Raw genomic sequence first — 15,862 nt, forward strand, 5'->3', positions numbered from 1 at the left:
GTGATGTGCTGTACCAGAAGGTCCCTTAAACTGGACAAATGCAGTGTGGTGTTTACTGACAAGCTAACACATCAAATCCATTACAGTGTATAGCTGATACACTCCAGTTACATGACACAAATGCTTGACTGGTGCTAATCAGTTAGTTACCAGGCTTGATATGCTTGCTAAATGCTAATATAAAACCTCCTAGTGCACAGGTGTGGCTAAATACTAACTGGAAAGTTTAGCAACAAGTTAAACTTTTGAATTAAACCATGGAATGACCTGGAAGTCTGGTAAAAGAGAACATGAGCTGTATGAACTGTGTGGATGCATCGTGGATGTCTCACTGGCAGATGAATGCTCAAACGCTGGTTCCCCAGCTCAGGGCTTTAATTGAATTTAAGGTTCAGTTGGTGTGGGAACTAAAGATTCAATGCTTGTAAGAAAAAAGCAATAATCATAAAAATCAGTAGCTCCATCCTGGCATTTCCTCCATAACACTGCTTCCTAATGTTGGGAAACCACACAGCCATTTATCTAGAAACAAGGAAACGACTGGTTCTGAAGCAGAACATTACAAATGTTTTTGGCTCTTCTAGGGGAAGGATGTGATCCCTTCTTCTGTTTTTTGGCAGTCACTGACCTCTTGTACTAACTTCCATAATGGCTGCAAGTCTTCCTAAAACTACTTAAGAGTTTGTATGCTAATGATGGTAGTGTCATTTTAGAGAGATCTGCAGGTAAATATCAGTGTAACTTAAATTAACATAACTGATTTTGTGTCTGCTGCAGGAATCTTAGAGAGCTGAGTGTGAGACTTGTAGAAAAATGTCTTTTAATGGAGGTGAAGTTGTGGCTTCTTCAGTGAAATACTAGGAAAACTAGAAGAGTAAGAAGACTTTTATGCAATGGAAATTCTGTGAAAAGAACAGAAAAATTTGGACAAAAAAGAAAGAACAGAGGGCATTGAGAGGCTGAACGCAAAAGCATGCTGCTTTGTCTCAAATAAGGGGGAAAATAAATCCTCAATGGTAGGAATTAATGTTGTGGTCAGGAATACATACCTTGTGTCCAGTGAAGATTTGGAGTATTAATGGATGCAACATGTAAAGAGCACATGAGATGAACAAAGCATGCCTTCTTAAATCAGTGCCAAAAATTGTGGCAATGTATCTTAAAATTGAGACAAAGTAGGATTACACTCTCTCGTTTTAGTAGTCCATTGTTAGAGTGGTACCAGTCTGACTGGGCTGCAGTACCTGGTTCTGATCACAACATTTTGCTGACAATAAGAGAAATGATGCTAGCATTAACCAAAACACTGAACAAAGCTAGAGCTGGTTGGTCAAGGGTTCTCTCTGTCACATTTTGAAGGTCCCTTATGACAGGGATTCCACAGACTGTCTGGAACTGGTTCCTGTGTTAACTGGAATTTAACTTGTTGCAGGTAGTAAAGCATCCCTCTTGCCCTTTTGTAATAGGGCTCTGAGGACATTCTTCAACTCTCCAGTCTATAACACCACTGTAGGTGCTATTCTTCTGTTCAGTATAGCATTGAACAAAGACACCAACTTTGGGGTTGTTTCTTTCCTTCTCCATTTTCATAGTAGTATCATTCAGGGTTGCAAGGGATCACAAGGACTATCTAGTTCCAACCCCCCTGCCATGGGCAGGGATACCCCACACTAGATCAGGATGGCCAGAGCCTCATCCAGCCTGGTCTTAAACACCTCCAGGGACGGGGCCTCGACCACCTCCCTGGACAACCCATTCCAGGGTTTCACCACTCTCATGGTGATTTTAGTTTAGTCCATTGGTTTTTAAGTAACTGGCTCCTGAAATGTAAGCTTTTGAGTCCACCAGTGATGTGCAAAATAACATTACAGCTTTCAGGCTTGTGCAGATGCTCTGTGTTATAACCACTGGTACACAGCAGCTGGGCAGAATTTGAAATAGAACAGGATAAAACCTGACTGCTGTGGAAAGACAAATTAACATAATTTAGGAGTGATTCTATTTTGCCCTTATTTTGCAGTTTAGCTGAAGGCATTCTGCTAAGGTCTTGTCACTATGAATATGAAACATAGTAAGATATATGGGGAAAAAAAACAGAGGAAAGGGGATTTTAACTAATGAAATGCTCAGATTTATTGGTGTAGTGTAGCTAGACAACTGTCACTTCAGATTCTGAGTGGTAAGCATTTGTGCTGAACTAAATTAACACCTCTTGCAGCCATACTAAATGTACCTGTGTACACTCAAACTTAATCAGGTTTTAATTACAGCATTGAGCTAGGAACATTTCCATATTTCAAGGTCAAACTGTGCTTTAGAGATGTCACCTTTGTATTAAATAGCTGCACTTACTCCTTACAAGAAAGTAAATTATATATAAGCACTTGTGGTATGCATGGAAAACTTCAACTATTTTTGATTTCCTTTCTTCAGTAACTTTGGCTTCAGTCTCTGATCCTGTACTCCCAAATTGGAGAGCCTAGATATGCCAAAACCTCAGGAAACTTCATTAGCAGGCCTTTTATTATTATTAGATCAGGAGATAACAAGATCTCATTTGAAAATTAAAGGGGATGTGTGATTTTTCCATAGATTACTAAAAAAGATTGGTGGTTTTTTTTTTGCCTGAAAAAATGCACCAAGCAGAATTCTCTCAAGCACTCTAACACACCAGGCATTTGACTCCTTGAAGCCAGTTTGTGTGAGCTCGTGCATCTGTGATATGGAAACCCCTAATGGATAGTTCCTTTCCCCTCTGCTCTTGCCTTATGGCACTCAAAAGTTTTTCAGGATATGAATCTACCTTGTTTTAAATGGACATGTTTTCAGAGCTTTGATTAAAATCAGTTGTTCTACAGTGTATAATAATATATTTTTCTCATGTTAATTCCACAGCTTAGTTCTTGTGCAAATGCATGAATAAATGTCCATAAGTACAGCATCTGCTGACTAGCAAAATGTGCCTAAGGCAGGTCAACGTGATTTATGGACTGTACTACTTTCCTGCTCATGTGCCCTTCCTGGGGTGGGTGTAAACATTTTCCACATTTAAATCAGTGATTGAAATGCCAGTGTAAAGTCTGCTCTAAATGAATATTCTTAATTGAAAGTTGTGATCTGTCATAATCAAGACAGTATAGATCAGTGTTTGTTCTTCATAGGAAACATTCCCAGTGGCCTAATTTGTCACAGTATCACTAAGGTTGGGAGAGACCTCGAGGATCATTGAGTCCAACCTGTCACCACAGACCTCATGACTAGACCATGGCACCAAGTGCCACATCCGATCTCCTCTTGAACACCTCCAGGGATGGTGACTCCACCACCTCCCTGGGCAGCACATTCCAATGATGAATGACTCTCTTGGTGAAGAACTTTCTCCTCACCTCAAGCCTGAACTTCCCCTGGTGCAGCCTGAGACTGTGTCCTCTTTTTCTGGTGCTGGTTGCCTGGGAGAAGAGACCAATCCCTTCCTGGCTACAACCACCTTTCAGGTAGTTGTAGAGAGCAATGAGGTCACTCCTGAGCCTTCTCTTCTCCAGGCTAAACAATCCCAGCTCCCTCAGCCTCTCCTCGTAGGGCTTGTGCTCAAGGCCTCTCCCCAGCCTTGTTGCCCTTCTCTGGACACATTCAAGTGTCTCAATGCCCTTCTTAAACTGAGGGGCCCAGAACTGGTCACAGTACTCAAGGTGTGGTCTAACCAATGCAGAGTACAGGGGCACAATGACTTCCCTGCTCCTGCTGGCCACACTATTCCTAATGCAGGCCAGGATGCCTTTGGCCTTCTTGGCCACCTGGGCACACTGCTGGCACATGTTTAGGCAGCTGAAATTCCCTACCTACCTGTGTTGGGCAAAGGCGAAATCAGGATACAGGTCCTTGGCAGACTTAAGTTCTCCACTTCGAGACACATTGTCTGTCACTGTAGTAAAGCAATGGTGCTTTGGAGGTGTTACAGCAGACATAAGTCTGTAGTAGTCTTCTCTGACCTGATGGGTACTGGTCCCATGTAGTCTCATAGGCATTTACAGTCATCTGTTTAATTACATACATGTAACAAGGGTTAAAGGAAGAAGTGTTGGGTTGGAGTCAATGGTAGCATTTTAAGGTTTTTGAATTACCTCACAACCTTAGTATTCTCAGCGTAACTTTTGAATGCCTTTATAAAGCATATGGAAATAATAGGATAATTCTCCATAAGGAAATTTCTGCTCTGTTTGCCAGCAAGGTTGTCGTCTGGGATCCCAAAGAGAAGATCCAACACCACCTTGGTCACTGGTCTGAGTCTCCCTTCTGCATGGGCTAGCCACTAGAGCGTATAGGCTTTAGCACTGTTGAGACCCCCAGGGGCCCATTTCAACCTGGATCTTGAACTGGGCCAGGGAGGAACGGCTGACCTTTGCTAAGCCCTTGATCCTACTGCTGCCTTGTGTTTTGTGGATGCTCTGTATGGGTGGGGCAGTATAACCTAGAGAAATGTCCCTATTCACCAGCTAGTGTGCTGCCAAGCACTCTTAACTGCTTCTTTGTAGCTGCCAGGGTTAAAGCAAAGCTGTTCTTGGTCTTTATAATACGGTGATAAAGCATGTTCGATCCTGTCAGCATGGAGGAGCCGTGCAGGGACAAAGCTTACCTGGCAAGATAATACTTGAGGGTCCCTGCAAGTGGTTCAAAACAAAACGGAGTGTGTTCAGAGACTGAAGGCACTTACCATCTGTCCACATCTTCACTGGACCTGCAAGGTGAAGTTTAGCTTGTTCAGACATTTGATCTGTTTCTCTTCCTAAAGCTTTAACTTCTGGGACTGAAATGAAATTTTGTTCAGCCGAATTCTCCACGCTGTTTTTAAAGCAGTTTTATGCAAGTCTTCCACAAAAAGTAGTTCTGAGGGGTGTGTGAGAGAGTCGTTAAAGAATTAGTACGGGCTTCTGTGATGGAAAATGTTAGGCATGCTTAACCGCAGATGTAGCCGTGCCTGCATAGGTAATGATATGCTTTAGTGTAGCTATTTTGGGCAAAGATGCCTGCCCAAACCCAGCAATGTTCTTTTCTTTCTAGTGCACCAGTTTGTCAAAATTAACTCTCATTCAGTAGATCCTCCCAATTTTAGCCTACAATGAAACTTTAGTTGCAATGTTTGGTGTATGAAGGCTGTTTCAAAGATGAAGTGTATTAAATTGAGTGTGTGCGCTCCGAAGTAAAGTCACTGGGGCCCCTTTCCTAGCCTAACAGATGCCCTTGTGGAAATGTGGTGGTGTGTGATTTGAAATGTTTCAGCAACCCCTTCCTCCCTCTCCCCTCTGCTACTCAAAAAAAAATGTAGAATCTTTGTTTGTACACTCAAAGGGGTGGGGGAAAAAAACCCCCACCCACAACTACTCTTTTGTTTGGTATTGATCATATTTTCACGACCTGTAAGCTTTAACTGTATGTGGGAATGGAAGAAACTACATCTGTTTGTCCTTGTGAATAATGCAGATGTGGCATGTTTGTTTGTTATTTTAAATAACCGACTTCTAAAAACATCTTTTAAACTCCAAGTGAGCACAGCTGATTTCTAACTGGTTTTGTAAACGATAGATGGAGTCGTCAGAGACCGGGGAAAAAGCATTCTGTAGCCTTCTGGAAAGAACTTGTGTGCCTTCCTGAGATGTTTTTCTTAAGCGGCTTCAGAATAAGACACAGTGTAGATTGGGTGGAGCCTTACAGTCTCAGTAGGGCTGAGCCATGCCGTTAATTCAAGGGCAGTCTTCATGAGCTGCATAACAAAACATGCATAGTTCAAAAAGAGAAGGTCCATTTTCAAGGGAATTGCATAAAGTTTAGGGAAAGGTCCTCAGAATTAGTAATTCCTTGCAGCCATGCTGGTGCATCACACTGTGTGGGGGGATTTTTTTTGCCTTGAAAATGTGATTATACAGACTGAGACTTCAGTTAATAGGTTACTTCTGTGGTAATGTAGTAAATACTTCTAAATATCAGTCAAGTTTTGTAATTAGTGTATTTTTGCCGACAGCGTTAAATTGCTGGTGTTGTCTTCCCATCCCCCAGTTGTCGAGCTCAGAGGAGTCTAGTTTGCTTGCAGCTGCAGTGGTAGGCATCTTTCAGGAAGTGACCTTGGCTTGTATTAATCAAATTCAGAACACACAGAAAAGCTTCTTGGTAACATGCTGACTTGATGTAAAATTTTATAGCATCCATTTTCTTTTAAAACAAGGCCATCTTAAGCAGGGAATTTATTTATGATACCTCAATTTAAACGAATTTCTCTAAAATCACATTGTGTTTGGAGAAGGTAAAACAGCAAAACCAAACGGCTCTTTTTACTGAGAGGAAAATAGGGTTTTATATGTGCAATTAAGCCTTACCATTTTGTGCAAACAGTAATGCATTCTAGCCTAGATAACTATGAAAATACAGCATTATTTGATGGCATTTTCATTGTCTTGCCATTTTTGAACTAGAGTAGAGCAGCGTGATAGTAGGGCTTGATCTCAATCATCTGAGATTCTCAAGGCATCTTTAGCTTTCTGACTTGATGTGTTTTAATCAGTTACTGCATCTTCAGTTAGCAGCTCTCAAGGCTTTGAATTTAACCTCATAGTAGCTGTGTCGAGCTGCCATCCCTATTTGCATAGTGAGAAAGGAATCTACCTGTGTTTAAGAAATGAGTTTGACCTTCCCCGTCAGCCAGAAATTGTTTTTCATCGGCTGCTTTTAAATTGAGTGGTTGACTATTCCTGAAGCAGGTTTTAAGAGTTTTGAACAATTATCTTGCTTGTCCAAAACTATTTTGTGACTTGGGTTACAAGAAGATGGTTGGCAGTATTTGTAGGTGGCATAGCTGTTTTTAAGAACTTGTCTTTTTCCATTCTTGGGACCAGTTCGCAGAGGTCTGAGACCTGAGTAGCTTTCAAGGTTACAAAGTGCTGTGAAGGTTTTCAATGCACTGGGGTGAGATCATTAACCAATTTCCAAACTGCAGTTTTCTGGAGAATTAGTGATAGCTGCCTCCTGACTATTGTGTTTTCCTCCCATATTGTCATGTGCATTAACTTGAACAATTCACTATTTGGTTCATTTCAGGGTGTGGAAAATGGTTCTACATCAGCTGGCACCTTCATCATAAAGCTCTTCTGCACAGCAGACTCTTGTCATTCTTCCTGCAGTGCGTTGCAGAGCTGAACATGCAAACATAAATGTTCTCAAGGAATCCCTGACTTAGCTACTGTCCATTTTGGAATGGTTTAATTCCATGTAGTTTGCCTTGCTGATGTATGCAAAGACTTCCCATTCTCCTTGGTATCAAGTGTGAGTTGTTAATCATTCACTTCAAGATCTCTGTGTAACCCTACTCCTTTCTGCTCTGTCAAACATGCTCTTAGGTTACTCTGCTACTAAATTTTCCTTAACCACATGCTTTGTACACTTCTCTTCATGCTGCTTCCCAATTTATTCTCTGTTACTGCACCAAACAGAACTCTTCATTCACATCTTCACAGAAGGGTTTTAGCTCTCTTTGTAGTCTGCAAGGCCAGTGAAGGGGCGATAAATCTGTTGCTCTCTGTGCTTAAATGTAGTTGACACTGACTTTCCAAGATGAAGTGGATGCCAAAACACACTCATAGATTGTGTCATTCAGTATTTGCTGTTGTCAGCATTTACCTTAATCTCTCAGAGAATAAACCTGGTCTCAGCACAGCTTTTGGGACACCCCACCATGGATCACTGAGTCAGTAGTGAGATGAAACTACATTGCTAATGATGGTTATTTTTTTTTTTCTGGAAAATTTGTTTGTAATTCTCCTCATCAAATTTTTTTTTTAACCATAACAACTGATTAGGAGACAACAGAACCTGGAATCACTGATACAGAACAGATGCATGCAGTGGAACAAGAGGCTCCATCTATGTTCTTCCTCTAGTTCTGTAACCTTATAATGGGCGGAGACCACAATGCAGCTTGTCTCTTTCTGTGCCAAAGCAAGACAATCTATTACAGGTGTCTTGTCTGACCATTGTCTGTTTCTGTGGCTATGTATTGCTTGTCTTCCTGTGCAAGACACTGAAGAGCTGATTTTTTTTGTACCCAAGAGCAACAAGTTCAATACCCATCCTTCTTTGAGCAGATGGTGAACGACTTGAAGTCAGCATCTTGAAGCTGAGTATTATTAATCCTACTGTGGGCAGCAGTGCTCCTTAGGCTGCCACACCTTATGCCAGGGCAAGGCGGATTCCTTGTTTGACACGAAGCGAAGTAAATCACTCCAGCTCGGGCTGGGCAATCGGAATCCCTTCCGACAATTCTGTGCTGGTGTTCTCCCTCCCTCCCCTTTTGCAAGGTCAGTCTTTCCTGTTTGCCAGCACAACCTTGCGCCTCTCACTTGCAGCTCCACAGCTCAGTGCTGCTTTGATACTGCCTACTATCAGTCCTACCCCTTCGATTACTGATATGTCGATCAGCGAAAATGGGGGTAAGAAGGACCCACTTCAGCAGCCCTTAACTTCTGATTGACTGGGGCCCACTGCCTCCGCACAGCTCCCATTCCTTTTTATTTCCACGCTAAGAGAAACGTGGGGCTGCCGGGCGCGCTGCGCGCCCATTGCTCGGAGGGAAGGCGAGGGGAGGACCGGACCGGGCCGCTTCTCTCTCTGCTGCCCGGCGGTGCCGCGGCGGGCCCGGCCGGGCCGCAAGGAGTTAAGGGCCGCGCTGCCGCCCGCGGTTCTGTCTGGAGCCGCCGGGCGCTCATTGGCTGCGGAAAGGTGAAATTGAAACCACGGTAAACTTTTGACCCTGGAGCAGTTCTTGTGGAACGCCTTCCCCTTGCCAAGAGCAGAGGGCTTTTTTCCCCCTTTTCCTGTATTTATTCTCTGTGATCGTGCCGTGCCGCATGCAGCCTCTGCAAGAGAGGGGGAGGACAGGCACAAGCAAGTAGCCTGCGTGCCCAGCTAACGGTAACGCAGGACTGCCTCAGCTGCTCCTACCAGCTACAGTCGAAAACTGAGCGGTAAACTTCTTTTTTTTCAACTTCCAGAATGCTTTTCTTGGTGTGGTTTAAAAAAAGAAAACAAAACCAACGCAAACGAACACCAACAGCAACAAAAAGAACCCAACCACCAAAAAACGAAACGCATCCTCCCCCCACAAACAACAAAAAAAACCCCAACAAAAAGCAACACCAGAAAAAACGCAAACACCCCCCCCTCGAACCAGCCACCACATGGATGCTGGCTAATTAGAAAGTGGGGAAGGGAGGGAGGATGAGTCACCGGGCAGGCTGGCTGCAGGGAGCTCTGCTGCTTAATAAACCTGATCTGATTTTCAAAGTGGATTCTCCTTGCTGAAGCCCGAGGTAGAAACGGTCTTATTACGTCTTAGTTTGTAAGTTGATAAATAACATATTGACCGAACTCTAGCTTTTATTTTTTTTTTCCCCTACTCTTATGTATCGTCTTTAACACAAGAATATATTTGCCGGCTCTGGGAATTAGGTAGTGCCCCCTGAACTTCACTGCCGACTTGCAATGCTTAAAAGGCCCATGGCAATCAGTGTTAGGATTTTCTTTTATTTGGGGTAGGATAACAAGTTCTGGACCTGATTAGGGTGTGTGCCGCTTTCATCCTCCACCGAATTTGTCCAAAAAAAAAACCCCACCCCAAAACAAAAACAACCACCAAAAAAATCTGTGGTCAAGAAAATTCACCTTCCCTGGGTAGCTTTGCCAAACCAGACAAATTAAAGCAGCATTACGTTTTCAATGAAGTATGAATACGAGATTTAGTTAATCCACATTTCATTCCCCTTAAACATGTCTGTCTTTTCACTGACAAAAGAATAGCTGACTTAGTTACTTTATTGCATCAGCTGCCATTTTCCCCCCCTCTCCCCCCACTCCCAGTCACAGGTATCGGCCTGCTCTTCTTGCTGGAACATTAAACTTACTGAATGTTAAGTGCCACTTAATCAAGGAGTCACTCAGCACCTTACTTAGAGATAACATTCAAAACTCTTCCTCAACAAAGAAACTTGATTCCTGACTACTTCAGGCTGATGTTTTCTCCTCTTTAGTGGCTTGTCCTTGCGATCTGTTTCATCAGATTTGTACAGTATGTTCGTTTTCCTAATGAGAGATGAGGGTGGGGAGGAACGTCAACTGCTGTGCTGTGGATTTTTAAAAGTTCGGTTCAATAAGCAGTTCAGTGGTTAAGAAGCGTTTAGTTTACGGCAGCGTTAGCACAGTAGGACAAGATTGTGAAGGTTCGGTGCGGGCTGTTCTCTGAGTGCTGCTGTTCTTGCTGCAGTTTTATCTGGGAATTGAGGGAGTCTCCTGAAGCACTGCCAGCAGCATCAAGGGAACAATGAATATAATATGATTAATAGCAGATCCCCTGCCCCCTCTTGTGTGCAATTCTCCTTGCAACTGCCAAAGAAACATGCGCTTGTAATGATAGTTGGTGGCCTCCCTGTTTGTTCCAGCTAGTGTTCCCAAGCAGCAGCTATTATACAGTTTATTTTTCCCCACTCCCAGTGATTCTTTGTTCTGTTCTCCCTGTGCTTGTGTGCGTCCTGTCTGCTTCTCATTGTCCGTTTCCTGGTAGTTCGTCTGCCTTCACAGTGGAGCTGCAGTGAAGCTGCAAATCATATTGCCTATCATAGTGAAACGGAATAAATGTTCTTCTGAAGGAAAGGAGAGTGAGCTCACTTGTGAACTTCGAAGCATCATTTAAATGTCTCTGTCTGAAAGGCTCCTCTTGAACAGTTGCTTGTATTGTGGTAACGTTGTGTGCACATCCTTCTTGCTGTTAGAAATGGAGGATTTCAAAAAATACTACTGCATGTGCCAGCAACGGGGTGGGAAACTGGCAAAAGAATGAGCACTGACTCTCAAGCTTCACCCAGTTTGTAAATCCTGTAACTTCAGAGTATCCTGATTGTGGGGGAGAGGGGTGTTGCTGAAGGCTGTTATTCAGAACTAACTAATCATGGCAGAAATCACCAGTGTAACCTTTACTTCTACTGAAAGTGGCCATGCCAGGGAGTATCGGGGATGCCGTTGTAACCAAAAAGCATTGAAAGAGCAGTCACAAACTGAAAATAAGCTATGGAGTTTGATACTGTGGGGTTTTGTGTGCAGAGTAGATTTTGAGGTTGGCTACACCTCCCCATTTTTCTCAGAGGGGAATTGACAGCTGCTTTGGAGTTGCCCTTTTAGATTTCTGTCCCCCTGGAATTTCCAGACTGTGAATGGAAAATACCAGAAGGTGTTTTCATCTTTTATTTCTGTTGTTTGGGGTAAGCAGTTTCTATTGCTGTGTTTTACTGAAGGATGGAAAGATGATTTAGAGGAAGTTTTAGAGCATAACCTCTCAACTGGGACAATTATTTCATATTCCAAAGCTCATCAGTACTTGAATCATGCTTTGTATTTCTACAGGCTTATGTCCACTTAACCTCCTTTCTCACAGAGTTATGGGAAGGGCTGGACTCTGGTGTCTATTATTAAAGGCTGCTGCTTCCCCTAAATCAGCTCCTAACTGTCATGCTGGCAGCAGTGATCCAGAAAAGAGTAGACCTGCATTAGCTGGCACTTAGATTTTATTTCAAAACCCAAACCAAAACATTGCCATTGTATCTTTGTCTTCTCTGCTTTTATTTCTATTTCAGGTGGTGATGAGGCTTACTGTCTGCAGTCCTTTCGTCATGAGATTCAATGAGTGTCTTTTTCTGTGCTTTTCCTCCTCAACAGATTGGTCTCAAAGTTACAATTTCTGTCTCCTTGTTGCAGAACTCTTGGCCTTCTGTAACAACAATAGGTTTGGTTTCTGGAATGCAAATCCCTCTTTGAAGATCTGTGTTAGATATGGAGATGGAGATGGGCGTTTTCTTAGAAACATATTGCTCAGATCAGTGATCTTGAAAGGTCCAGTTTTGCTCTAGCCTTGGAGCAGGTTTATAGCAGCAGCTTCTTAGAAGGTAGTGGGGGAAAAAAAAACCCAAACCACTTATCAATGTATTCTTTCTCTTCTTTCTCTTCCCTTCTCTGCTAGCATTGTAGTTTTTGTGATTTCTCTTGTGCACCATCAGGATGTAGTGAGGTGAGTTAGATGCAAGAGATTCTAAGCAGCAGATGTGTTGATTCTCTCAAGCATAAGTGTGCTTGCACACAGGCTTATGTTTTTGGCACTAGAGTTTAGCAATCAGCGTCCTCTCTCTCTCTCTATATATATATACACACACACACTTGTTCTAATATCCAAAAGACGAGTATTTCAGGTAGAACAAAGTGGTATGTTCTCAGGGAAACAGCTTTCCTGCTGCAAGTTGTTTTGCATCCTGCACTTTCTTAAAGGCTGGTAAATCTGGAGATTGGCAGCTGTAATATCTGTAAGTCACATTATCTACACAGATGTTGCCTGTAAGTGTTTCTGGGTTGATATGCTCTAATAGCCAGGTTGTTCCTAGCTTCTGTTGTAGGCTGAAGTCTTTCCAGTCTCTCAGGCTATAGGGACTGTAAATAGTAGCTTTTCCTTACTGATTTCTACTGAAGTGTCAGGCCTCAGGACATATACTTGTTAAGTCTCTTTAGAAGAGTCCACTAGTTTAAACCTAGGTTTAAGTTGATTGTTTGGATGGCAGTCTTGAGGGTGAGCATAGGACAAAACAGGATTGCTCAAAGAAATTTCACCTACTGACGCAGAACCCATTCTGTCATTCTCATTTTCAGCTCTTCTTTATCTGTAGTCTAGAAAGCTCTAGACACCTACTTTGTCATTAGCTCTGTTCTCTAAACCTTCCTTGTGTTATTTGTTGAGCATACAGTGCTTGTATTGTAAGGTGGTAAGTCAGTACAACCTGTCTGGCTATTTCTCAAAGCAGCATGTGAATTTTAAGTGGCAGATAGGCCACATCCTTGAACGGATGGAAGAAGGAAAACAGAAGATTGACTGAAGTCCTCAATCACAGTTGTTTGTGGCCTGTAGTTTGCTGAAGTCTAGATCTAGAAGGCTAACAGAAGAGGCTAACTGTATGGTTTGTGGTATCAAAAATTCTTCATGCTGTATCATTGTACAGTGTCCTCTGTCCACTCTCTCCCATCAGATGGCTGTTAGTTTTCTTCAAGCTAAGTAAACTAAAAGCACGATACAGTAATCCATATAATAATTATACTGCAATCCTTACAGTGTACAGCTTTAGTTCTCAAGGTACAAATGGGAAATGTCCAGATGAATCAGTGATCCGATGTTGGATTCAAAGCAAAAATGTTATGTCAGCAAAACAAGGTATGTCTCTTGGCTGGCTCCACATAATGTTGTAGTCAAGTATTTTCATGTTACTACTTAAACATATTCCCATTGCCAGCACTAGAACAGACGTTCTTTGGTGATAAACTTGAGGGCTGTGATGTGCTGGAGAATTGGGAAGCTAGTGATGCCTATCCAGTGCTAAGCTTTGCCTGTCCTAGGGAAGAAAGAGGGCCACTGGTATTGAACACGTGCAGTTACAACAAAGCTTATTTTATTTCAAGGGAGACTTTCTAATGTCTTATGGAGGAGAAAGGATGTCACTTTTTTTTTCCCCTTCAGTGCCCATATATGTAAATATAAATTGAGGGGTCAAAACTGAATTATCCAAGCTATGTAAATGGAGGAGGAAGGGGAATTGCAAGAGCTATGATGGTCACAGTACCCTTTATAATTGATCTATCAATGTTGTTCATAAGAAAAATGCCCACAAAGATAGTGATGTTTCTGGTACTTTGAATTAATACTTTTAAGTGATAGACATTGAATGTGCTGGTAACTTTAATTGTGCTGCTTTTTCTCTTTTCCCAGTTTCTTGTATAGAATATTCATTAGGGGATTTGTTATTTCAAAAGCTGTCATCCCCTTTCTTTTCTCCACCATACTGTTCAAGTGGGTAAAAGCAGTTCTCTCTCTTTGTTTTGGATTTCTTTTGTTTTTCACCTTGTTTCTCTACCACCTCTGTGATGTCTCCTCCTGGGTCCTATGTCGACATTGCTCACATATTGTTGTGACAGGATTAGAATGGAGGTTTTCAATGAGGGATACATTATTGTGAAATATCCTAAAGTTGAAAATGAAGATCAATATGAGGCTCGATTAAGCTTGCTATAAGAGCTTGCCACTAATGAGCAATTTGTCAGGGAGTAGCTGGCCATGTGGTAATTGCAGGGCAGTAAGTGGTAACCCCTTCACTTGCTCAAAGGTAGGAAGAGATCATCACTCAGAGTTCTGCAGAGATTCTTGAATTTTAAAGAACATCTAGAACTAGCAAAGATAGGTAAAGAGGTAAAAAATGTGTGGTGTTTACCCCAAAATGACAGGATTTGTGGCTATTTTGTAATCCAAGGCAGTGTTAGCATTCATACATAGTGGCATTTTGCTCTTCCATGATAGATGAATGAATCCTAGAATGGCTTAGGTTGGATGGGGCCACAGAGATCATCTACTCCAACCTCCCTGCCATGGACGGGAATGCCAGTTTTAAAGTGGGACCAATTTTGCTTTGGTAGAGTATTTAATTCATTCTAATCTTCCTGAAAATTGTGAGGCCAGAAGGAAACATCATTTAAAGAAGAAGGAAACATCATTTAAAGAGGAAGCAAACATTTGAGAATTTCTCAGTGAAGTGGTCTGTGTCTTGTGTAATTTATTAAAACTTAGTCAGTTATGCCTGCTTTGAACTGTTAACCATTTCACAGGATATTTTCCTTGGTCAGTAGTAGGTACACTGCAGGTTCTGTCATTCCTAGTACATCTCCTTTCACAGTATCACCAAGTTTGGAAGAGACCTCAAAGATCATTGAGTCCAACCTGTCACAACAGACCTCATGACTAGACCATGGCACCAAGTGCCACATCCAATCCCCTCTTGATGGTGACTCCACCACCTCCCTGGGCAGCACATTCCAATGATAAATGACTCTCTCTGTGAAGAACTTTCTCCTCACCTCAAGCCCAAACTTCCCCTTGTTCTGTTGCTGGCTGATAGAGAGAAGAGGCCAACCCCTTCCTGGCTACAACCTCCCTTTAGGTAGTTGTAGGGAGCAATGAGGTCTCCCCTGAGCCTCCTCTTCTCCAGGCTAAGCAACCCCAGCTCCCTCAGCCTCTCTTCATAGGGCTTGTGCTCAAGGCCTCTCCCCAGCCTTGTTGCCCTTCTCTGGACACGTTCAAGTGTCTCAATGTCCTTCTTAAACTGAGGGGTCCAGAACTGGACACAGTACTCAAGGTGTGGCCTAACCAATGCAGAGTACAGGGGCACAATGACTTTGCTGCTCCTGCTGGCCACACTATTCCTAATGCAAGCCAGGATGCCATTGGCCTTCTTGGCCACCTGGGCACACTGCTGGTTCATGTTTAGGCAGCTGTCAATCAACATCCCAGCATCCTTTTTTGTGTGTCTGTTACACTAATGAGAGGTGTATTTACTTATCTTCCTCTTTGGAAGTCTCTGTTTTGAAATGTCCGTGTGAGGATTGCAGCATTAAGAAGTATGTAAATGTTAGATATTTATTTTGAAGCAGATCATAAACATATTACTCTTCAGAACTATACATCTTCTTGTGGGAATTCATAGGCAGCTCATTTTAGGTTTCAGCATCTTTATTAGACTTTCTGCCTTGCTTGTTCAACTCTCGTTTTGCATTACCAATGTTGGTTTCAGAGCAGATGCAATGAGTACTGTAAATTAAATGTGCAAGGGGGCTTTTTCTTCCTTTATGAACTCTTATGCCATAAAAGATCTGAAGAGTTTTTGTGTTGTGCTGAAACTGAGTAGTTTGATTAGTGCTTATAATCACTTTTGCACTGAAAGGTGCTTACAGTGCTACAAACAATGCA

General features: G+C 42.4%; 1 protein-coding gene across 10 annotated transcripts in view; it reads left to right on the forward strand.

The window, feature by feature from the left end:
• NCOA3 (nuclear receptor coactivator 3) overlaps positions 1–15,862 on the forward strand; it is a 94,964-nt gene that overhangs the window by 23,381 nt on the left and 55,721 nt on the right. The gene's annotated exons all lie outside the window — the stretch shown is intronic.

The sequence above is a fragment of the Melanerpes formicivorus genome, unplaced genomic scaffold (genome assembly GCF_026170545.1).
Source record: "Melanerpes formicivorus ecotype bairdi unplaced genomic scaffold, bMelFor1.0.p_v2 SCAF_19, whole genome shotgun sequence".
Lineage (NCBI taxonomy): Eukaryota > Metazoa > Chordata > Aves > Piciformes > Picidae > Melanerpes > Melanerpes formicivorus.